At 32.7% G+C, this 25,581-nt stretch overlaps 1 protein-coding gene across 2 annotated transcripts in view; it reads left to right on the top strand.

The window, feature by feature from the left end:
- LOC141455982 (lachesin-like) overlaps positions 1 to 25,581 on the top strand; it is a 325,735-nt gene that overhangs the window by 3,840 nt on the left and 296,314 nt on the right. The gene's annotated exons all lie outside the window — the stretch shown is intronic.

The following is a 25,581-nucleotide window of genomic DNA, read 5'->3' as shown; positions in this document are numbered from 1 at the left end:
ATACTTAGCACAATATATCTTAGTGCAGCAAATCGTGAAATTTTACATCTTGCATAAAAAAAAAAATGCATTCATCAAAGTGTTTTCTTTTTATAACACTAAAAATGCTACAGTATATCGGCGTGTAATTCTAGAAAGAAACTGTAACTTGTAAATAAATTACTTTCAATTTCATATTTAATTTTTTTCATGATGAACGTTTTCAAAGTATAAGTTTTCTTAGCAGTTAGCGCTCATCAATTTATCCTCTAGTCTTCTACCATTCACAGAACCTAAGTCGCTTTTGCTACATTATTAGGTTTCGAAAATTATCTATAATTATTCGGATTTTAAAGAAAACAATAACAGCTCGTATTACTAATTATTATTTTATTGTGTTACTAAATTAACTTTACTTGATAGTAAAGGTTTTCTAAAGTTCAGTATGAAACTGTAGAAGGAAATCGCTTCGAATTCTATGCCATTTGTGAATCTAAATGGGTCGTTTGTTGTGGACAAAACTTTGTTTAGGACAGGGCTAAAAACTCTCATACACATAAATTTTAATTTAATATAAGCTGTACATTTGTCAGAATGTGGGTAAATATTAATAAAATCTTAGAAATGAAAAAATATATGAAGTTGTGGTCCAGATATAAATACTAAATCGCCTAAATTCTGTCGCTAATAATACTTTCAGAGGATCGGCTACATTCTTCTCATTACATTGGGGGGTTATAGTTGCTTTTAGTCGCGAGATAGCGTAGTCTTGCAGTCGACCTAAATTTTAGGTAAATTGTTTCAGTTAAGTATTTTAGTTGGCTCAACGTCTATTTATTTAGTAAACTTAAGTAACGATTACGTCGAATTACAAAAGCCTTTTAAGAGTGAATTTCGAGAAATTTTTACAGTAATAGTACCTATGCATATTTATTATTCCTACATTTTAAAATTTAATTTCCACAGGCTACAAAACACTAAAATAAAATAATTTATCTTCTATCATTTTCCCTTTAGGGAATTTAGTATTATCCCTGCAGCGAAAATGGTCTGCGAAATTAAATTTGCATTATATATATACATATCTGTTTCTGCTAATCGTCAAGTTGGTAACCATAGTAGTACGCATAATTAGAATTTCTATTTGTTTTTTCCTCAAACTAAACTTCATCAGAGTTTTACATTGAGTTAGCTAACTTCCTATCAAGATATCTTGAAGTGTGGGAGGAAAGTTGAAGTGAATCAATCATCAGAATACAGCTGGCTTTCCCAGAGAAGAGATCTACCATGTTTGTAATAGACTTAAAGGGGCTAATTTTGCGATTCTAAATAAATTAGAGCATTCTTGAATCGTTTCGTCACTTTTCCAACTATCTCTATCATTTCGTGAGAGGTAATAATAATAACTAACTGTACAATTTTATAATATAAAGAAAAATAACGGTGACTTCGATTTTCGTCCTGACAAATCTACGGTAGTACGCATAAATCACTTATAGATTGAATTTCTTCACTTAATACCAACTTGTTAAATATCTGATTATTATCAGATATATAAAACCTATTTTTGCCTAACCTTTACATTTGAATTCTTTGTCTGGGACAAATTGTACCCAACGGCCCAACTTATTTGAAGCTAACTGCTTCAAACTGCTACGCTGTTCTGGTTAGTCACCAACCCAACGTTCTCTACTTTATCTTTTCAACATATATTTCATCTGAGCAATTAACAACTATCTGCTCATCCATTCCAGACCAATCAATGCATTCTTTCATTAAATTATACATTTTTTTAAGAAAAGTTGATTTCTTAATTACTTTATTGGAGCGCATTCAATAAGGGGTGCTCATCATCACTATATCGGTCAACTCCGTCTTTTTCTTTCTGGCGTATCCATTTCCCACACAACTATTCCGTGTTTATTATGTTTTCTCAATAATTCAAAAGAGAAATTTAAAAAGGTCTCCGATCACGTGAGATTTCCAAAACAGGTCCGTTTAGGAGTTCTAAAATATTTTAATAAATGCCTTTCTAGAGAAATATGTTCAATCAAAATATTTTTCCAAAAATAATAACAATAACTTCATTTTAAGAAAGAGGAAATCGCTTACCAAATTTCCTTAAAATTAAAATATTCGTTAGAAATGTAAACACTATATTTACCACAATATTCATGCACATTATCAGATTTCATTGTTTTCCCATACTCTGGATGTTAATATGAACAAAAGCTGTTATGAAATCCTTTCATAATCTTATTGACCGGATTATCATGTAGCTAACAACAATACGTATACATGTTCATCTGGTTTTACTGGTGTACTGTAGAATAATTATTTCCTTGTTAATTATTTATTATAAAATAGGGCTTGATAACTTCTTTCAAAATATGAAATATATATTTCTAAATAAATATTATTTAAGTGAAATTAATCAAAATAATGAAATGACAGCCATTATTTTTAGAGTGATTTCGAGTAAGTCTAGATTTTATATATTGCTGAAGTGAATTTAATGTAAATAAAACATCTTTATCAATATGCATAGTCTAGTTACAATTTTATAATATAAAGAAAAATAACGGTGACTTCGATTTTCGTCCAGACAAATCTACGGAAGTATGCATAAATCATTTCTAGATTGGATTCCTTCACTTAATACCAACTTGTTAAATATAATTTTCATAAAAGAGATATTTGGTATTGGGAACTAGTTATTGTAGCTCTTCTAGATTATCAAATTTCGATGATTCCATTTGATTCTATTATGCGTCTCTTTTGTTACTTTGCAATGTCTTAATTTTACATTTACACAGAACCTCTTTGCCTCAATATCCGCCTCCGTCCATGATCTGGGTGCTGGAACGTAAAAAGCCATCATCCAAATTGAAAGGTCAAGTTCCATCATTTTTTTTTGTTTGAGATTTTTAATTGTGAAGGTAAGCTGAATACGCTGCACAAAAAAAAAGATGAGAAAAGTCTGGAAAATAGAACAATGTCAATTTGTAAAGAAATCAGCTTGCCCTGAAATTAATGGATAATATCTAGCAGTTTGATGCCCCGTGCTTTGAATTCTGTTGTCATTTATTGCTACAACTAGTCGGGTGGATAACAAAGACGATTGATTGCCTACAGGTTAAAAGCAAGAAGATATTGTTTTGATTAGGGCCCTACATTCTTCGGAATTGCAGAAATGATCTCTTGTTAATTAAACCAAAATTCATTTTTTTTAAATAATTTCATATCTTTCAGGGGATAGATTAACGTTAGTTATTAATAAATATTGACCAATAGAATAGTCAATGTACATTAGCTGCCCTGAAGCGGAATGTTTTTGCGCGTAAAGTAAATTTCACTTCGATAAGACTAAGACTAGAATTTAGAAAAGCAACAGTACTTTTGGTTGGCGCATTCTTTGTTAGTTAAGACGATGATTAACAAAAGCAGTCCTCTCTTTCTAATAAGTAGATCGTAAGAATTTTTATCGGCTAGAAGTAGCATGGGGATGGATTTATTAAATGCAGTTAATTGCAGTTCGTTACAGTCCGGACTGGTAACTTATTGCAATTAGAATATTTTAAGTAAAAATTTTTTCTTTTTAAAAATAGTTTAAGACTTCATGGCGGAGTTGTTCCTAAAGAGCGAATAAGAGCGTTTCGAGACCTTTTGATTCAGAGGGCTGTTGCTCAAAATTATAGTTTCTTGTGGGAAGTGAACACAATGTACACCTGATTTAACTAAAGTTCCTTCATTCTCTTTCTTTCTTCATCAAAAATTAATTATTTCCCATAGTTGTCTCAAAAGAACTGCTCGTTAGTTTCAATTACAAAGTAATAAAATTGTAAATTATGAACAAGAAATAAATATTAAATTGTTCTTGAATTGATTTCGTTAACAAAAATTAATTAGAATGTTTATTAACGCTGGAGGAGTAATTAATAATTTCTTTCAAGATAATAAGTCTCACATTAATAAGTTTAATAGGTTTATTAATAAGTAATTGCGCAGCTAACTCGTCCTACTTGATGATTCTGACTTTGCAACAAATTCAGAATTGTGGGGTAGCAAGTATCAAAACTCTTATAGACTGTATTGATTTTGCATTCATTCACTGTTTGATTCATTAAATAAAAATAATAATTTACTTAAGAAACATTGCTAACTTTTGAGATTAGTACATACTTTTTTATCAGCTGACAAGTAAAAAAAAAAAAAAAAGAAAAGCATTTCTTAATTAATCGGTGTAAGCCCAGAGCCCAGGAGATGACTAAGTCCCTTGGTCGAAAACTTAGTAAAAATGAATAAAAAATATAAAGATTGTAACAGGCACCAGCCTGACTAAATTCAAAACAGTTTCTAGCCGATCTAAAGTCAACTATAATAATAATAATGTCTTTATTAAAAAGTTTTAGATAATTATAAACTTTGAAATACAAATACAAAAGCATAGACAGACATATTCATGGTCCTTAGACCGTCTGAAGAGTCGTCAAACTCCAAAAAAATTTATAATTAGCAACTCAGGCTTCAAAAAACACTTCATATAAATAAATAAAAATCGTACTTCTTGCTTGCTAAGGAGAAAAAACTATAAAAAACACAAAAGAAAGAGTTACAATGAAGCATTTACTCCATATGCAATAATGTAAGGAACAATAATAACAAAGAGGTGAGAAATAAACATAAATAAAAAAATTATAAGAAGACACCCTTAACTAAAGTAAATAAATGAAAAACATATAAAATCATGAAGTTTATACTTAATCGACATTACATATTTTAAATATAATAATAATTATTGCAAATTTAGAAATTATTTAATAGTTAAACTCCGATATTAGGAGGAATCTATATTGCCAAGCTTCTTTGCAAAATTTGATCAGACAGCCAATCCTTCCCATCCAAATATTCAATAAATTCATCAAATATTTGCAGACTAAATTTTAATGAATTCAACTATAATAATAATTGTCTTTATTAATTATATTTACATTTATATTCATAAACATACCAAAATCAAAAAATAACCTACAAAAGAAAATAAATAAATATATACTACAATGCATTTTATATTTTAACAGAAGACACACCTCTTGGTCTTTCTTGGACCGTCAGAGTGGAATCCTGTCACGATAACTCAATAAATACTGTAGTGAAAACAACAGTAAAGGAGCAAAATACAAATAAATAATAGAAAACTAAAATTAAAAAAAACAGAATAAGTTCCGACTTTTTTTTTAATAGCATTTTATTATTACATTTATGTACAAAATACAGAATACAAAAAAAAAATACTAGACAGCTTGGAATACTCCGTCAGCCGGGAACAAGTTCCGACTTAAACATATAGAGAAAAAATAGAAGTCTTTGTTCAAACGAAACCAATCTATAGGCATTATTTTAAATTATACGTACTAGGTCCTAAGTTTATAAGCATGCTTACAATATTTTATTAAACATTTCCAATCTTCCCGGTAATGTATACAAGTATCTCATTGGCGGATAGAAAATATTTACTAAAACAGTCCTTTCTTATTTCGCATAACGCTGGACAGATAGCTAAAAAGTGAAATAAATCCTCGTTTTCAATGTAGCCACACATCTCACATTGAGTACCATTAGTCTTAAAATGTTTAACAACGTAAAGTCCACTGTATTTACAGGATTGTATCACTTAAAAGATTATCATTATTCGTATTGTAATCTGTATGGTAACAATCTTCCTAGATTTTTTTAGCTATGATAAATTGTAAAGGCTAGAAATAGGAAAGTAGGGCATTTGATCAGCTCACGCTAGACTAACATAATAAGGTAGCTAATCCTGAAGTGAATTATTAATTTCTCATATACAATTTGATTTATCTGAACCATTCCCGAATTCCAGAAGGAAAACAATCAATGTAAAACAAAAAACAAGTCGAGGTTACTGAAATAACAGTCATATCCTCCGACCAAAACATCTGGAGCATCTAAATTTATTTATTAAATAATTTAATGTCAACACGGCAAATTTAGAAATTTATCGTCACTTTAGGAGTTCTTTATTTGTATAAAACGTTTATTCAAATAATTTTGGTATTGTCTAGATTAATTTGTGATGCGAGGTCACATGTAATCAAATATACACTATCAAATTGGAATCACACAACTGAGCAATTCTTCACTTAGTAATAAATATAATAATTTTCCATTCCAGCCGAAATAAAGCTCCTTCTATTCTTTTAAACAATTACTATGCTTTTTTTCTATATTTGTTCTATTTTTAAGTTTAAATTATCCGCTCCTACTTGTAACGATTTAAAATCAAGTATTTAAAGTAGAATGAATATATTCTTTGCTTCTATAAAACATTTGTTGAGTTTGAATAAGTCTTACAATATTAATTAACTTTATCCAAATAAATTTCTATTTTTAAAATAAGTCCCTATTGCAGAAACCCTCCTGATGGAAAATTTAGAAATGAAAAGGAGACATTGGCAAATAATGGAGTTTCTGTAACTCGTTGAATTAAAATTGTAAATATTTCTGACCAGTTCATGAAACACACTTAGGAAGGCTCATGGAGGAAGAAGTAACTAGGTTGGGCGAGTAAGCAAACCCAAATTAAAATGGACGAATGGGATAAGTGAAGATACCAGAAAACTGTTCTATGAAAGAAACGGAAGGTTGCTGTAACAAGCGGAGATGACTTGGGCAAGCCAAGGAGGAGGCCAAGGCTCAGTCATGGACTTTGTGCTGATTATTTTATTATAAGTCCTATTCATTGTGATCATGAATAATGAGTTGTTCAAAATAAGATCAAATAAATGAGATCTCTGATTTTAGGCGTCGAAGCACTGGTTCCGGACTTTCATTCATCGAACTCTCTCGTCCAAACTCATTAATATACTGATGGGTGGATGAATGCCCGAAACCAGTCAGTGATAAAATAAACAAGCATCCTACGACGGACAAAATCAAAGATATTATCCAGCACTGCGGACCTAAACATATTTTAAAATAAATAAATAAATATGAAAGTGAGTATATGGTATAGTATTTCTGTTTACACAACTGTATAAAATCTCTATATTTTTATGGTGGACACATTTATCGTCCCACAATGCCCTGGAAGCATATTGAAAACGTTTAAAAATATGGATGAACCAAGCAAAATCTTGCTAGTCTATACATTTTCTTGTATTCCGCTTTCTGAACGTAGTCATTCTTCCTAACCATTCCTTTTCACGATTCACTTTTACCTTCATTGATAACTTCAATTATACAGTACTAAGTAATAATAATACAGTAATTTAATCTCTGTTAATTAATTATTATTGTCAGATAGGGCAATTATATTAGGGTTGATCATCAAAAACTGCACGAACAAGCATAACCAAGAACACCTGAATTTGACTTTTTATTAATTTATTTTTATTAAATATAAAATTTCCTAAAACTAAGGGCTTATAATGTTTATTTTATCTATCACAGTAGGCATATTTTCCTGATTTCTGACCATTTTCGGATTTTTATCTATTATCAGAGGTTGATTTATTAGTACTTTGACTACACATACAAAGCTTTTTCACATACTGCATTGATAGCTAGTTCAACTTTAAATGCATTGAATTGATTACTGTATTTTTTTTAAATATTCCTTAAATGCTGATTATTTTTTTCTTTGGTCTGAATCACATAATCGGCTCTCTGTTTCACCAATGCGGTGAAGATTAACCCTCGGATAATCTGGCCGATGTGAGGAAGAATGCTGACATCGCAGACCTTCCTTGGCAGGTCTGAAGATATTCTTCTACTCAAAACTTACTTCTGATAGATGTTTCAGCCATCCTTGTTTCTTTCCTGCAATGTTACAGAGACTTGGAAGCCACTAGTAAACAGATTCATAGCATCGCAGTGCAATTAAAACCTTAGCTTCCTGCAACTTTGAACAGTTTGTAAGAGTGTTTGATTTCAGTGAATTGATCGCAGACTTAGTGACTAGAAAAGTAAACTCCTATTTTTTTTTAATGCGAGACTTGACGCCCAACTACAAATTGTAGTTCTCGCTTAACTGTAAACGCTTTTTTTTATCTTTTTTTTTTTAAATAAAAAAATGTAGATGTACGCGGGATTCGATCTGGGAATCTCCTATTTCTCAATTTTCGCATCATAACCACTACACCAACACCCGACACGGAATTGAAGCTTACAAGAAGCACTACGTTGCTTAAGTCTTTCTACAGTCTCCACACAGTAACTAACCCGTCAAAGATGCTTGTAATCATTCCTAGTTCCGTACATTCTTCGAACATGCCTTCACAGAACTATCTCGAGCTAGTGGCTTTTCTTTCAGGGTCTGTAAAAGCGTCTGTATAAAATATAATCCATTTTATACTCAGGTACTTTTTTCGGGAAGACTATTTGAGGAATAATAGCATGGAATCCCTGAGCAGTCGTTCGGCTATTGATACCTCGGCTTTTTTTTTTTTTAAAGAAGAAGATATACCGATTTGCTGTAGTTTAGAACATCGACGGTTCTAAGATTAAGGCCCTAAGAGGAGTTGTGCTCACTTATTTGCGTTTACTGATGGTTGGACGTTCCTAAAGAGTTGCGGATCATTTATTCCGATTTACTCTCCGTGCACGAGTCGAAGGTGGTTCGCTACTACTTTTTTCTTTACATTTCTAAATGATTTCTTCTGGTACAATATTTTAAGAGACTCAGGAACAGTTTTCACCGGGAACGAGATACAGGAATTCAATGCTTTTTGCCCAGTCACCCACCTATGCCTTTGGGTATAAAGTAGTGAGTACTTTAATCACTATATAAGTATAGTTATAATTGACAATTACAATCACAGCGACTGCCATTGTGATACTGATTAGATTTTCGTAAGCATTAACAGAAATAAGATTACGCTGCAAAAAGTACTGAGTAAGTACAAAAAATACACTTTGAGTAACTTTTTTTTTTTAGTTTTATTTTTTATTTTTAACTCAATGAACTGAGAAAGGATCTAGTGGACCCGGCTCTGCGTTGGATGTCACTAACTCTGTTTAATAAACTCTATTAATAGAGTACGGACGACTGACTCATGGTTTATTCAGCTGGCCTCAATTCATTATGTATCGTCAAGTAATTTGCACGTCCTCTCCTTTGTAAGAGACAACTCTTTCACTCTGAGCACACAGCCTCTCTACTCGCAGCGTTCTACTCTATTAGTCTGGGTAGTCAATGAAATTCTACAAGCCTCTGTCCGCTAATTTTATTGTATTTTATTTTTCTTCTTTTCCTTTTTATAAATAAATCTTTCAAGCAGTGAGTCCAACCTAAAAGTCTTCTCAGCATCTATTTTTAAATATTGTTAAAATAAATTTGGCAGAAATAACAATAATTCAAATTCATTTTATTATTCTTTTGGAGGTAAATTAAAATTAATAAACTATTAAATTAATAAACAATAATTTAGTTCATTTGTATTCAGACGATATTCAGACAAAATTTCCAGTTTAAATATTCATTAAGCTGAAGTTGGAGGTTGAATTTGTCCATTATGGTTGTTTAAACTAGAATGATGGAGAACACTGACAACCTGAACTGAGTAGATAGGCTCTGTTTATTCTGTTATAATTTCATTTTGTAGATTATAATTTTTAAAGATTTCTGCCATTTCTATGCAGATTTTTGTAAATATTTTCTTAAACCTGGTTAAAGTCTTTTTATAGTTTCAATTTTTAGAAATCTGGTCCAAATTTGCTTTAGAAATATCTCTCTCTTCTTCGTGTTGTATAAATACGAATGTCCGCATCACCTCATCACTGACCTTATTTTGGCTAGGTCTTTACATCCGCCTCAAAGTAAGAATTATTTTCTGCACATAGTTGCCTAGCAAAATATTTGATTGAATCAAACCCAATGGACTGGGCCATTCAACAACCACTTGCTTTATGGCTTCAATAAAAGAAGTATGATAACTTCTTGTTCATCCATTTTATTGTACTTCACTTTTCAAAAAGGAAGTTCTATAATCGTGCTAAGTTTTTCACTGGAAATACTTGTTGGAGATCGCTTGAAAATGACAAATAATTTTCAAAAATTAGTCTTTCTTCTATTTTATAACTTTATCTCGAGATTACTGTGGAATTTAAATGACAATTTCTCTTGTAAGCACAAGAAAGGTATATCACTACGCTGTGCAAGTCTAATTTCGGCAGTGTTTGGGATAAATGTATGATCTATCCGTGGATATGAAGCCTAAGGTAGAGTCAGTGTTGCAAGACATTATTTTAACCAGATTATGAATAAAGTTTACAACAAAAGATCCTCAGAGAGAGGTCAATTGTGAAATAAATTTCAAAATTCTTGACACTTTCATTAAATAATGAAAGTTTATTAATCTGAAAACAATTCCAAGTTTACTACTAAATTCTAGGAGGTGTTGATAAAGGTCATGGACGAATATATTTTCTGGATAACCCATGGATATACTGTATAGTTGCTGGAAAATAGAACTGCCCTTAAATGAGATGCTGAAGCACCTATGAACAGTATTTCAAAGTCAAGTGATATTGTGCAAGTCCGAAAGACTAAGTAGTGAATATTCAAAACAGTGCCGAAAAGCGAGTCGATAGAAGCAAGTCTATGTACTTAAGGCATCACGTTTCTGTTGACAGTAATCCTTCCTGGTCAGGTAAAAATGAGCGCATGAAGTGAAGCATGAATGAGAAACTTGAGCTGAAAACAAATGCGACTCCTCTGCCTCTGCTAGGCATTTATCACAGCTAAACAGCGAGAACGTTAACGTTCACTAAAAGAAACAATGAGCTAGTAGCACATCTTCAGAAAGTAGTTAACGATTTTTTCTTCCATCTAGCCTAGTACAAATATCACGCAGGCGAACTATATTCACATTTTAGTGTTGCATCGTGTGACTAAAGTTTGGGAACTTGTTACTCGGCTTCAACTAAGATAACTATTTCCATATTTTACAACATTTTATGTTTACATGTGATACAATTTTTAGATCTACTTTTATTTATTTTTTCCCCCCCCGACCTTTACTCCCCAATCACTTGACCTGAATGGAAACTAGGGATAAGAAAATTTGTATTTCCCAGTTACGATTCTTTACATTCTACCATCTTGCTTCACAACTTCACCCTAACCTGTTTTCCCAGACGTGTGAAAAGTTACAACGGTCATAACTCTTAAAAGTTTGATAGGTGATCCTTATATTTTATAGGATGTTCATAACTTTACACCACTCGGAATAAGAAACTATATCGACTTTCTAACTTAACCCGACTTTTTATGTATATATATATATATCTATGATTTCAACTTACTTTTTTAGTTGGGTCCCCTTACACGGGTTACACAATTTTGGGTTAATTTCAAGATACTTATCTTCAAATAATAATTAAGGTATAACTTCTGTTAGCCGAACTTTTTTCTAGTTAGCTTAAAATTATCTTAAATTTCCATTAACTAAATGTAAAGTTCAATTTTACGAGGAAATATTTGGAGTTAAGAATGTTAAGATTTGTAAAATAGCTCACACCTTTAAAATTAGATTTGTCTTGAATTTAGTATAAATTGCAAATTTTCTGGCGGGATAGATTTCTAAAAAAGGAGGTTTTGTAACTTTTTTCGCTTATTTATTTGTAAGGATCTGTGTTGAATTGAAGTAAGTCAAATACTTGCTACAATACTTCAATACATAAGTATCCCACGTGTATCACATATGTATGTAAGGTTACATCATTACAAAGTAGAATTTGAGAAATGTTCTCACTGATTAATTATTTAGTTTGGTTGCTGATTTTAATCTTCTCTTTATTCTAAACTTTCCACTTTCGCTCTTTTGACAAAAGTGGTTGATATTTTTGTTTTGTTTTAGAGCTAAAAAAAACAAAAAAAAAAACACAGCTGTCTAAGACCAACCCTATCTTTGCCAATATCTACACTGACCCTTTTCTTATCTAAACTCTGTGGAGGTTATTCTGAGATCGCTCCTATCCAAATTCCATTTCTTGCTGGAGAGCTTGGGCCTTTCAACAAGCACGGTTACTTTCATTTTTCATAGTTATCAACGGCAGCGGTAGTTTTGTATGGATTTACGGGTTTCCTTTACCTTAAAAATCAATTATATTGATATTAATGGGTATTCCATTAAGTCTTTTGTCACTATCAAGTGTTCACCAGAATGAGACATTATTCTATCTTCTAAATTCGGTGTCTGTTCTTACTGCACTTCTAATGCCATGAGTAAACAATCCTTAACTGCAGGAGATTGTCTACGATATCTACCTCACTAGAACCATTTCTTTCTATTTTCCTTTCAACAGATTCCTGTTGGAATCAGTTATCAGAAAGTAATACGTTGTAGCAGCATTCCTTTGCGAAATCCTGGCATCCAACGTTTTCTCCATTCCGCCAAACAAGTTATGTACATAGTACTCTCGATAGAATTCCCCGCCAGGTGAGGTTGCTGCAGACTAACAAAGAGAGCGCTCTGTACAGCGCTAATCTTTATTTTGGTTGAAACTTCAACTTTTTTAAACTTACGATCCTCCTGTCTACAGTACCTTATCTCTCTTTATCTCCTCAAAACAAGGTTTATGCTGCACTATAATTGGTCTCTCTTTTCATTTTAACAAATTCTCTTTAGAAAATTATTCATCAAACAAACCATTAGTCAGAAGTATCATCGATATATTAGTTCGCAAAGATATTTTTCTGAAATGGTTAGTATCTTGTGTCTTTTTTAAAGTCAAACATAAGCGTCTGATTTGAGATATTTGACAGATACATTGTAAGTAAAGTAACGTCTATTTTTTTCAAGTGGCGGAGGCGACTAGCAAACATATTTTACAATTAAATTCTCATATTAACCAATAAATAAAATCCAAGGCCCAGACCGGGCACCGAATCCAGTACAGTATAGTATATACCTTCTTAGTAGGTAACCATGTTTAATAGGATTGTACTTTGGACTTCTGGTTTTGGTAACGAGAAAGTCGTGTAAACCTGCAACATTAGATTATATAAATTTAACCGGATATTCAATTGAATTATAGAAAATTTAATAATATAAAATACACAAAAATGTGAAAGAAATAGTACTTTATTTTTCTTTAAGAAAGCGTTAAGAGGATGTAAAGTAAAGAAGTGTGTACAAATAAAATAAATAAAGTGTGGCAGTTTATTCAGAAGAGGGCGCAGAGTGGAGAAAGAGTTGGGTGAAAAAGGAAGGCTGACTGGAATTATTCAAACAGTGGAAAACTCCTAACAGCCACTAAGCAGTGCAAACTTCTCAACGCACACCATTGCGAATCCTCTATATTTATCTCTTATATATTATTAAAGTTATTCTAATATTTACTATTTACTCTAGCACACACATACTCACGTTGTCACCTAAAAACCTATGTACATGACCTGCTAATAATATATAACTTAAACATTTACTTTGGTTTTTATGTTTGTGATTTTTTCTAATTTTAATAATAAAAAAGGTAGTAAGTACTAATTAGTAGCGCCAGAATACTTCCAAATTTTAATTTACACTTCTATTAGACGTATTTCCAATGCTTACATGATAAATATTAATTTTACGACTCTCTTTTGCCGAATTTTGGCTAACTTATAAGGTTGAGATTTAGGCGGAGTATTGTTTTGAATAAGTTTGCAGAAATATTCTGTTCTTGGGAAAGCAGCTAACAATGAGCTGATTTTTGGCCAAACTTCTACTTCATTATGTGAATGTGAAGGAGGTATCACGAAAAGATATGCAAGAACTAGACTTTGAACTGGGTTGGCTGTGACAGCGAAGGATGGCTGTGGATGGCAGACCGTTTTGGATGGAGGAGTCTGTTGGGCGGCGGCCCATTGGGCGCGTTGGACAGCCTTAGTAACTCACAATCTTCAGTGATTCAGTGGTGGAGTTCTAGATCACTGTTGGTCGGAAGCTAATAGCATTCTCCAAGTGTGGTCTTAACTCAGTCCATGCTGTGTGCTCACGCTGTTTCACGCTTTTTGGTGAAGCCTGGAAGGATCAGGAAATAAATCCTCAGAATGGGACTCACGTTTCTTGTTCAGATTTTAATAGAAGTATTAAGCGACCTCTTTAATTACGCTGTATAGTTAGTTAGTTTGAGATAAAAGAAGTCTTGGCGTTTTGAGATCAGAAAAGAGGATAGAGCAAACAGGATTGGACTGAAACACCCTCGAAAAAGGAATTTTCTCCTACTAGAACTACATGTAGCTCGATAAGACACTTTTGGTACCAGTGCAGCTTCTCTTCTGATCAGTGTAAACGATCACCTCTTCAATTCTTGTCTGCATAAGCGTTTTAACATCTCCAGAATGGAAAAAAGTCTCCGGGCGCTAATGATAATAAAACAAAAAATTAATTAAATCTGAAATAATAATATTTAAAAAAATCGAAAAAGACAAATACGAGGGTCCTTTGAAAAGTCCGTGCAAAGTCAGAGAGATAGCACCACTGGCGCGTATCGAGGTTATGTTTAGTTAGTAGCATCTCTTGGAAGAACACACACCAAGTTTCAGCCAGATCGGTCTATTTCTTTGTGTTTGGCATTCGTTTGAATCGAGGAAGTCGAGTGATTTTCAAAAAATGGACGAAAAAGAATTTCGTGTGTTGATTAAACACTACTTTATGAAAGGCAAAACGCCTCAGGAGACTAAAGAGAAGCTTGATAAACATTATGGTGACTCTGCACTTTCGATTAGAACAGTTTATAAGTGGTTTCAAAATTTTCGGAGTGGCCATATGGGCACAAGTGACGCTGAACGTTCTGGACGCCCTGTTGAGGTTACTACTCCAGAAATCATTGATAAAATCCATGATATGGTGATAGATGACAGAAGAGTGAAGGTGCGTGAGATTGCTAGTGCTGTGGGCATCTCGAATGAACGGGTACATAATATTTTGCATCAACATTTTGACATGACAAAGCTATCCGCAAGATGGGTGCCAAGATTGCTCACGCTTGACCAAAAACGAAATCGTGTGAAGTGTTGCAAGGACGGTTTGCAGCTGTTCCAGAAGAATCCGCAGGACTTTAAGCGTCGTTTCGTCACTGTGGATGAAACATGGATACATCACTACACACCTGAGACCAAAGAACAATCTAAACAACGGGTTACTAAGGGGGAATCTGCGCCAAAAAAGGCGAAGACCGTTCCTGGCGACTGTCTTTTGGGATTCGCAAGGAATAATCCTCATCTACTACCTGGAAAAGGGTAAAACTATTACAGGTGCATATTATTCATCGTTATTGGACCGTTTGAAAACCGAGCTGCAAGAGAAACGCCCACAAAAAAGTCCTTTTCCATCACGACAACGCACCAGCTCACATCTCAGCATTGTGGTTGCAAAATTAATGGAAATAGGGTTCCAACTCGTTTAACATCCCCCCTATTCTCCAGACTTGGCTCCCTCAGACTACTATTTGTTCCCCAATATGAAGAAATGGCTGGCGGAAAAAAGATTTTATTCAGACTTGGACAAATCCTATTATTCGGAAGGGATCAACAAACTAGAGCAGCGTTGGACGAAGTGTATAAGTCTAAAAGGAGACTATGTTGAAAAATAAAAAAGGTTTACCCCAAAAAATTAAGTAGTTTTTATTTTTGCACGAACTTTTCAAACGACCCTATATTACAAGTGAAATGTATTTATTTGCGCTTACAACCGTCCGAACTAAATGAATCAACCTCGCGAATAGTTTGTACAACTCTGGAGAGAATAGGGCCATAACACTCAATGGGAAACACAGCATTAATAATTCAATTGGTACAATGATTAACAAACAATTTCTGAGCCTTTATTAGGAAATAACTAAACCTTCATAAACAATAATTACCTTTTATTTAATGCAGAATTGTTTTGATTTAGTAAATGAGTAATGTGTTCTAGTTGTACTAAATAAACTTCAATGGAGCCTGGCTGCCTTGGCTCTGCTCAAGCTGTTCAAACACATGCTGACAGGAAGAGAATTACATCTAAATCATTTCTGACTATCTTATCCTTCTATTGTGAAAAACATGTTAAACTCTGTGATTATGTAAAGCTTAGCTTAGAAATGTAATAGAACATCAAATATAATAGGAGATCCTCATTTCTATGGTATGCTTGAAAAATAATACGCATCAATGGCTTCAACTGGAACCAAATATTGGTGGGCTAGGTAACAACCAATCAAACATACAGTAAAGGAAGTGACGTAAATCGAGAATTATAGGTTCTTAAAAGAGCTTTGAGCAAAGCTCCCAACCATAGAGGAGTTAATATTTTGTTGTAATCTTTAAACTTTAGAGTAAACATTAAGAAATGAACAGAAAGAATGACCTTCAGTTTAGAATAAGAATATTGTGACTTTTGACATTTAGAGGAGCCAAGATCACATTTCCAAATTTGATTATGAGTTGCATAGTTATTAGCACCGATTGAACTAAATATTTGATGTTATTGAAGGTAGTACTTTCAGCAATAAAGGTACGAGAATAGTAAGTCCTTTGTTTTCAAAATCTTTTTTACAAGTGTTACGCAGATTGCTGCTGGCCAAAAGTAAAAATTTAATGTCTGGGTAATCTTTAGAGGAACACTCTGATAGAGTCCTTGTTGGTTTTCATTTTAAGCCTTGTGGTTTCACAAGACATCTCTAAATAATGGGGTAGGAACCCAGCCCTTTTTGGTACAGCTTGTGGAGAGGAGGTTCATCCCTAATGATTGTGCCTTTTTAGGATGTAAGAATGTCAATGGTCTCTGATAAAATTACTGTGTTGAAGGTTTAGGATCTTTTCCCACAAGGTTATTATCCGAATGTTCATTATTATTGCTCGGATTAAATATTATCCAGTATTAAACTACCAATCAGCTCTTCAACTGCATGTTTATTCAATAACTTTGGAAAAGCAGTTTTCATTAGAAGGCAGTCCGCCATATTAACATGAACATTGTGGTGGGCTTTTCCTCATTCAAATCTTCTCAGATTTTGGATTTCCTTATTTTTTCCTTAATATTATACAAGCCTACTTGATTTCCTTTTTCTTTTTAGCATTAATGACATAAACCAATAAATATTATTAAACATTGAATGCAAAAATTGTAGTTTGTTACAAAGAACAATCTGATAATTTACCAAATACAAGGACCTCCTTTTAAAAAAATTACTAAAGCATACCCAATCTTTCAAACGTGTTGCATCCTTCAAAGGATGCTATTCACCAACTTTAGAATAAAAAAAAAGTGCCAAGAACTTTTTTTAAAAAGTAAATGAAATGTAAGTTCAGAGGGTATTCCAGAACTTAGTAAACTCAACAGTATTTAAACTTCTCCTAGTTCTAAAGAAACTGCAATTTCGGCAGCTTTCTTTTCCTAATATCTGATATTATTGTAGAGTGCCACCAATCATTCCAGTATTAACTTTAATACAATAATAAACTCAGCATAATTAGATCATATCTAACCCTTCATGGACAGTCACTGTTCTCTTGGATATCCTAAACCAAATATATTTTATGAAAGTTTGTAATTTCTTGGTGAAAAACAGCGGAAAAATGGCTATAATAACTTGACCATAAAGAGCTATTATAACTTTACTTTGTAGTTAAATTTGCTGAACTAACTATAGCTTTCAATACAGCAGAACTGTAGAGTGTGACATTCCCTTTGCTATTATTTAATGCTAATTTTCCTGATGAATATTTTTAGTGTAAATATTGAGTTAAGATGTTGCAAGGACCAATTGAATTCCTGCCATAGTTTGTGGATTATATCTTTTTTAAACCTGAAACAGAGAAATATGATTAAGCAATGAGAATGTTTAAATTTATTTAGCAAAAAAAAGTCTTACTTCCGTTTTTGTCTTTTATGATTTCTTGCGCATCAAGGGGTGACTATATTTCAAACATTAAGCATCCATTAGGTGAATACAGTTGTCTCTGTTGTCTCTGTCTCTGTCACACGACGAGATTCCAAAATTGTTCTAACGATTTAGTTCACATTCTCTCATCCTTTACATTCAGAACAATCCAGTGATTCAGTCCAGCATCATCTTAGATTGAGGCAAATATTCAGAGGAGCCTCCTTGCTCCAGACAATCAGGATCACATCTTGTCCTGCTACGCTGTAAGTGCATCTGTAATTGATAAATAATTGGTTTCATTTTGAAATTTTTAGAATAGAAAACAAAGTATCATCATTAATTTTTGTCCGATTTCATTTCTAATTCTGTTTAAACGAATACTATAGTTCGATATTTTTCAAACGGTGGAGTTTGTTTTATTCAAAGCTTGCTTTATTGCTGAATGCACAAAAGTTAAACCATATTTTAATAAAAAAAAAAAAAAAAAAAAAAAAAAAAGCTTAATTTATGGCATAGTAGTGACAAACATTACAAAGAATATAATTAGATAAACATAATTTGTATTCCATTTTGCACAAATTCTAATAAAGTCATCATAGGACGTGAGGTTGAAGTTTAGATTGAATAGAGATGGAACGGAAGATAAAGATGGAGTAACAGTAAGTAAAGTATAAAAATGAGAAAATAAATAAATAAATAAAAAAAGACAAAGTAGGCTGGGATTGTTTTGGGAAAAACAGATTGTCCCAGTAGAGGAGCGATTCACGGTTGTGATCGCATCAGAGTAGTAGTTGAAAAGTAGTAACCTTTAACCCACCATTTCAACACCCCCAACCCATTCTTCTCTGAGAGAGTTCAGTTTAGTGAAGAGTTCAAACCGTCAGAGATTGAATAATTCAAGCTAAGAGTGAAGGAAAATGGAGATGGAATGAATGAGATAGAACGGTAGAGATTTTTTTCCACTTGAGAAGTCGAATTAAATTCTGTTAGTTTGCAGAGTGACTCTGGCATCTACTTGTGTTGTCAAGCTGTACGTCCTTCAACTCAGGCGATAAACGTAAAATAAAGAGAAGAAAAAAACTGGGTAATAAATAAATTAAAACAAGGAACAGAACTTGAACACAATTCAGTCAATTTAAATAAATAAAACCAAATGAATGAAATGTTTGTTCGATTTATGAATGCAATGGCAAATCTTAAATAACATTGAAATGTAACTATTTTTTCATTCAAATTAAGTTCTTAGTATGAATATAATATTACTTATCTGTTACGTACTTATCTAGTAATAATTTCCATTCAAAATGATTCAGCATTTACCTACTTATAAATTAATGTTAAACAGTAAAGATAAAAACCTTCTTTTTATTTTTTTGTAAATATGTTCTTCATTTTCATGCTTTTTACTATTGCAAACTAACTCACTAGGACAACCTATTTCTTGAACTGATTGATCACTATGTCAGTTGTGAACTTTCAAGAAAAAGGTAGACCCCTTTCAAGAACCATTGGAAATTCATTAAGTAGCCACTCCAGTTGATAGAGTTTTACTCCAGAAGCTAAGCAAGAAATTTAGAAACACTAGTCACTTTTTGAATGCTATTAACCTTATCTAAGCAAGAAAATTTTCTAACTTTGTGCCACCAACTATCTAGGCAACATTAGTAAAATCGTTGGGTTATTAATTCCTTTTACTTGTTTCTGGATTGTGACATTTGGGTTCCCTTGTGAGATCTGCCTTTCTATTTCACAATATTTTGTATGTGCAAGTGTATTTGAATGGAATGCTTGCTATTCCAAATTCCAAAACCACAGAGAATAGGGTTCCTCTTTTGAGTTCTAACTGCGACTTATGGCTCTATATCTAAACTACTTTAAGGTTTGAGCTGGTGATCATAACAATTATGTAGAGAGTAGATGAAAATATTTGAAGATAATGTAAGTTTTGTTTATCTTCAAGTCAAGAGATGTTCATCTTGTAGCCTTAAAGAAATATAGTGGGAGATATCGATTTTTGTGATATTTTAATGGAATTTGGAGGAGTGCCAAGTTCTACGAACCTCCAAGAGCAAATGTTTGAGTTTAAATTTTAAACAATCGGGGGTAGAAAGTTGCCTTTCTTATTTTGCTTTCTTTTTCGCAGTTTTTATTTTTTTTATAAGAAATTGTCATTTTTGTGTGTCGTAATTTCAGGCTTTGGCCTTTAAAAACTTAAAATAATACAAAAAGACTCAAGCTGTTGCAAAAAGTAAATAAATAAATAAAAAGAATGAGAGCAATAATAATAATAAAGAAAATGTACTGGAATAGAAAACGAACTGGTATATAACGATAGAGAAGTTGTGTTGCGGGTATTTGTTCGATCGTCTACACGTCTGAGTTATGTCCCTTAAGATTCATACAGCTGCAACGTTTGGGTGGAGGTCACGATCCCTTTCAAGTACCAACTCACAGTGGAACACGGTGGAAATAAGGAGCAAGTGAAGTAGGTGCTGGCGAATTGTGATATAGTTGTACCCTTATACATGTGTACTCACGCAATTTTGTATACCTGTAGACGGCACAAAAAAAACCGGTGCCAAAAGGGATGCGTTGGTAAGGGATAAGAGTGTTTAGAGTGCATGAATGCAATCGTGCACAGACATTTCTATTGTGTCATTTTGTTTCCTCTTGCATAATAATTTTGAGTTTGATCTTTTACAATGTTTAAAATAATTAATTGTTGAATCTGGGTAACTTTTCCTAAGGTTTTTTCATGAGGTCTGTTTTACTCTTCTTTTTGAAAAAAAATGTAAAATAATTGAAAAGATAAGTAAATAAACTATGAAACTACTCTAACAATCAATACATACAATCTCTGACAACAGATGACTGTTCGCTCTGGAAAGGTGTAAAGAAAATATTAAAAATAAGGACACATAACAACCACTAAAACGAACGGATGCATTTTGGGCACAATCCTGTGCGGTAAAAGAACATTTTTCGACAGACTACGCCCCAAGGAGTACACCCAGAAAGCACTCTTAATGAACTTGTACCATTTACCTTTACCATCACTACCCCAAAAAGTCGAAACAAATCATTCTCAGATAGATGGAAGTCTATACTGGGTCTATGGTTACATTCGATTTGAGAGGGAAGATAATTAAACTCTCTTCAATTATAACTCTACTAAGTAATTAAATTTTAAAGAAAAATGAATAATGAAAGAGAAATAATTATATTTTAAATTTCAATATAACATTTTTTCAAGTTAAATTGTGTTAACTTTATTACCTATATTTATTTTTTCAAACTATTTTCTAAAAGTTTTTTCAGTATTCAATCTTTTTTTGTGTTAGTGAAATTGTGTAGTAATTGTGTGTGTTTTTGAAGAGAAGCGCTGGAAACAGAATAGTAGTGTGGAGTGTTAAGTAATTTACATTGCTGAAGAATGCAATTAGATGGGCGCAGGATGGGAGGTCAAATTAATGGGAAGATGAGCAAGGAATGGAAGGCCAGAGAAAATAGGAGACCCTGGTGGGTCTTATACCGTTGGTACTTCCAACACTAGACAGAGTTTATCCTTAGTTCAGCCGCCTTTATATATGGCACTTCGTGATTTCTGAAAATTCAATAATCATAAAACAGTCTACAACAGTCCGTACAACTTTATGATGTCCAAATATAATATAAATTATTAAAGAGAACTATTGGTATTATTTATAAAATTTTATTTTAAATAAGTGAAGGAGGAAAAAATGTTAATTGTCGGAAAGACTTTGTACAAATTGTTTAATTTCAATTATTTCGCAGCCGTATTGCTTGATTAAAGAAAGAATATACTAGTAATAATATTTCTTGCCCAAATCAGGGAAGAGATTAGCCAGAGATGTAATTAAAGTTTATTTATTATTATGTATTATGGATGCTATTGTATTTTTGATTATGCACGGTTATTATTTAGTTTTCACTTTCAAGGATTGATTTTATTTTTTGTTATAAATAATTCGAATGTTGGTTTTGAGAGGATGGTATACAGATTGGCAGGTAGTTTACATTTCGCTTTGATGACAGCTTGACATAATTTGTCTCCATCATTCTTGTCTGTTACATTCTAGGATTAGGTGGTTGGTGTCGATGATAGTTTCAGAAGAACATGAGCTAATTTGGGTTGGCTGAGGTTAAAACATAGTCTGATCATAGTTGTAAAGAACCTTCTACTTTCTGGTAAGTCAGTGTACCACGTTTTTTTTTTGGAATTACCGGCTGCAGTGATATGTAGACTTATCTTTGGCATATTTTGATTTCTCGTACTCTAGAGACCATTTCCTGTTATAAATACGTTTGGAGTAGTTCTTTATATCTGAGCGCAATAACTTCCCAAACTCTAGATCCTCTAGGTGTGTTGAGTTGCCTCCTTTTCCTTCAATTCGGCAATTTCATTGCCATGTATCCCTAGACGATGCTGGCTGTATGGCGGAAGCCAATGCCAAAAAATAAAAATAAAAAAAAAAAAAAATGTATCCCTTGAGTGATCCATATCAATCGTACAGTCTTTCCGCTAAGACCCGCACTCTTCAGGAATTGGACAGTTTGGAGGACAATAAATTCAACGTTATGCCCGGGATATTTTAACCTGGTGAGCACACTTTTGCTATCAGTAAGTATGACTAGTGTTTGTGCATCTATCGAGGAAACGAGATTTACACTTTTATTAATGGCAGTGAGTTCAGCCGAAAAAAATTTAAGGCATGATGGTGTAACTTGTATAGAATACTTTGACTTGTCCTGTTAAGAATTGTGTTATTGCGCCATCCTGAACTTTGTTACTATTTTTCCATCGCTCGTTCCATTCCATTTTGGTAGTTTTCTTTACTTTTTCCATTAGCAGCGACACATAAAATACTTTCTTCATTTCCTGAAGCATCATAAAAATTAACATGACATTTAAATTTATCATTTTTAAAACTTAACGAAGAGTGGAGTTTGGCTAAATACAAAGCTTGCCCTTAAATATGTAATTAAATGTTTATATTATAATAGAGATATAAGGAGTAAAATCTCTTATATTAATCTTTATTAAAATGATGCTGTGGACGAAAAAGATAACCAGGATTTATCTGACCAAATTTAGAAAGTATGGCGGGCTAAAAGAAGAGCCGGAAAGATAATGATATCTCCGGTCTCCAGCCCCATTACATTCTGTTTGACGGAAACAGAAAAAAAGAAAAGAAGTAGAAATCCCACTCTTTACTAAACGATTTGAAATGTTCGCTATATAATTTGTACATTTACAGACCATTCCATTAGGCACAGACTGGAGAGATTGGTGGAATTGGAGCAAGACTATTGTCGACCGGGTAAATTGTGTTTCTGCAAGGAGAGAGAGAAAAAAAACTGAAGAAATCTCTTACGTTACAACGGCTCTGCCTTTTTCTACGTAGAATTTTTATTTTGTATGGTTTTTCTTCCAAATGTATCTTTCCTCCACTTTTTCATATATTTCTTGTGATTTGTTGTAACCTTAATATTTCCAAGAAGAAAACTGAACGAATAAGTGAAGTTGTCTATTAAGTGAGCCATTCGAACTACATATATTGACAATGGTGGCAAAGGAATTCGTCTTTCTTTTTGACTGAAAATTATCCAATATTAAATATTATTTAATTTGGTATCGTTTGAAATTGAATTAGCTGATATATTCTCTTTTGTCAGATAATAAATTCGTATGTATTGAAAAGAAACGTCTTCCACGGAATAAAGGAGCTGTATTGAGCTACAAAATTGTCAACGAGTGTTTCATTTTTTGCCGGAGGTAACCAGGTCAACCTAAACCATTTATTCATTACATCAATCCTAATCATTTTTGTTAACAACCGAAAACAACTCTTCTAAGAGAAGGACCACCTTTTAGCAGAAGGTGTCTCTAGATATTATTAATTATAAACTCATATTAAGTTTTAATACTATTAAATAAAGAGTATAAAGAATTGTTGGTAAGCTATTTATCAAACATGTTATACAGAATTAAACAAACGAATTAAATTGAGACAATATACTATTTATTAAGTTACATAGTGCAATCTGGTTAAAATTGATTAAACAATTTGCTTCAATTAAGTTCAAAAACAATAAACCTTGATTAGAATTTTCGGGTGAATTGTATGGAACATGATGAAGTTTGCTGATTCATGGTGCTTTTTTTTCTTCTTTTCTTTTGTTTTGGATTGCATAAATTTGAAATGGGGTAGATGGTTGGTCAGTTACGAAGGATGTGATGACCAGGGGATAAGCTATTCTTGCTGCTCACGCTTCGTAAGCGCACGATTGTGAACATAGTTTGACATTAAAACATTTCTGCACATAAACTAAAGCATTTTTCACCTGATTCCTGTTTGTGTGGATTAATTTTAATAATGTGGCCTTTCATCTTCTGATTAAATTTTAACAAAACTTTTGGGAATACTCTATCAAATAGATTCGAGTAAATACACTATCCTGATGTATTACTTTTCTTCATTATGTTATAAACTTTAAAATAAATAATTGAGTCGCAGTACAAGCTCAAAGCAATATGTTAGATGGCGCGGCAAAAAGACAGAGGAATTCTAGTGTAGATAACATGTGATTGTAATTATCTTCTGACTTGGCGATGTTTTGTTTTCGAAGGCATGCGAACATTATGAATATGGAGCATGATTGCCAAGAATCTTCAGTCACTCATTTCTTTTCTTAATAAAATTACTGTTCTTTGTACTTTCAATTATTAATATCAGGTTTACATGCTGGTTACGTAATGTGTTACATCTATAGATAGTAATTAAAATTGTTGTCATAATTGTTTCTTAAAATGTTTGTAGAACTCGTAAACCTAAATTCTGACAAAGTGCAGTTTTTCGTTTCCCACCCTGGGAGCATAATATCAAAATATTTTCTTAGACAAACCCAGGCCACTCGAGCTAGGATTGTATCGTTGACCTGAGAAGTGTCCGCAAGTAATACTTCGTCTAGCATGGCAGGGGGAGCCTTGTTATTACATTAATTATTCACACATCCCAAACTTATCACATCTCTCTAGTTGATGATGTGCAAAAGATGGTAATTATATGCAGTTAATTTAGATCTTTGGTGCAGCAGAATTTGTATATAATTCTAATATTGCATGATTTAAAGCTGGATACCTAAGTTATCTTCACTAAAGAGGAGTGTTGGTTATTGTTTCATCATCCTGTGCAAAAATTAAATTTATTGTGCTTTGTTAAAGAATACTGTGCCAGCAAGTAACCTAAATTAATTAGTTTGGATGGTTTCATGTGAAGAAAGACGAAGTGAATATTGGAGATAATAGATTTCTTAGCTTCGAATCTAAACGTAGTTTATTTAAACTACGTTTCGAATTGAATCATTCAAAATTTTGTATCCATATTCATGGAGGTTCATTCATTCATTATTTTTGTAAAAATGTATATAACAAGTGTACAAAGAAATAGATTTAATTAATCCTTATAGTATAGTTCCTGATTATAATATAGTAACAATATAATTGATGTTGTATACTATGATCTGATTGGATGAGTTTCATCCATGTTGATGAGATGAGATGGGTTAGGATTGACCCCCAAATTAATTAAATAGGACTTAGGATCTAGTTCTGTCACTATCTTCCTGTGTTGGGAGCTCTTTGCCCAACTGTAGGCCATTCCGTTAATTTAGCTAGTTCCTTACAGGGCTGGCAAACAGACC

Source organism: Rhodnius prolixus, unplaced genomic scaffold (genome assembly GCF_049639745.1).
Source record: "Rhodnius prolixus isolate KJV_2025 unplaced genomic scaffold, Rpr scaffold_4, whole genome shotgun sequence".
In the NCBI taxonomy this organism is placed as follows: Eukaryota; Metazoa; Arthropoda; class Insecta; order Hemiptera; family Reduviidae; genus Rhodnius; species Rhodnius prolixus.
Note: the sequence above shows the minus strand (reverse complement) of the source record. Positions and strands in the feature narration are given on the sequence as shown.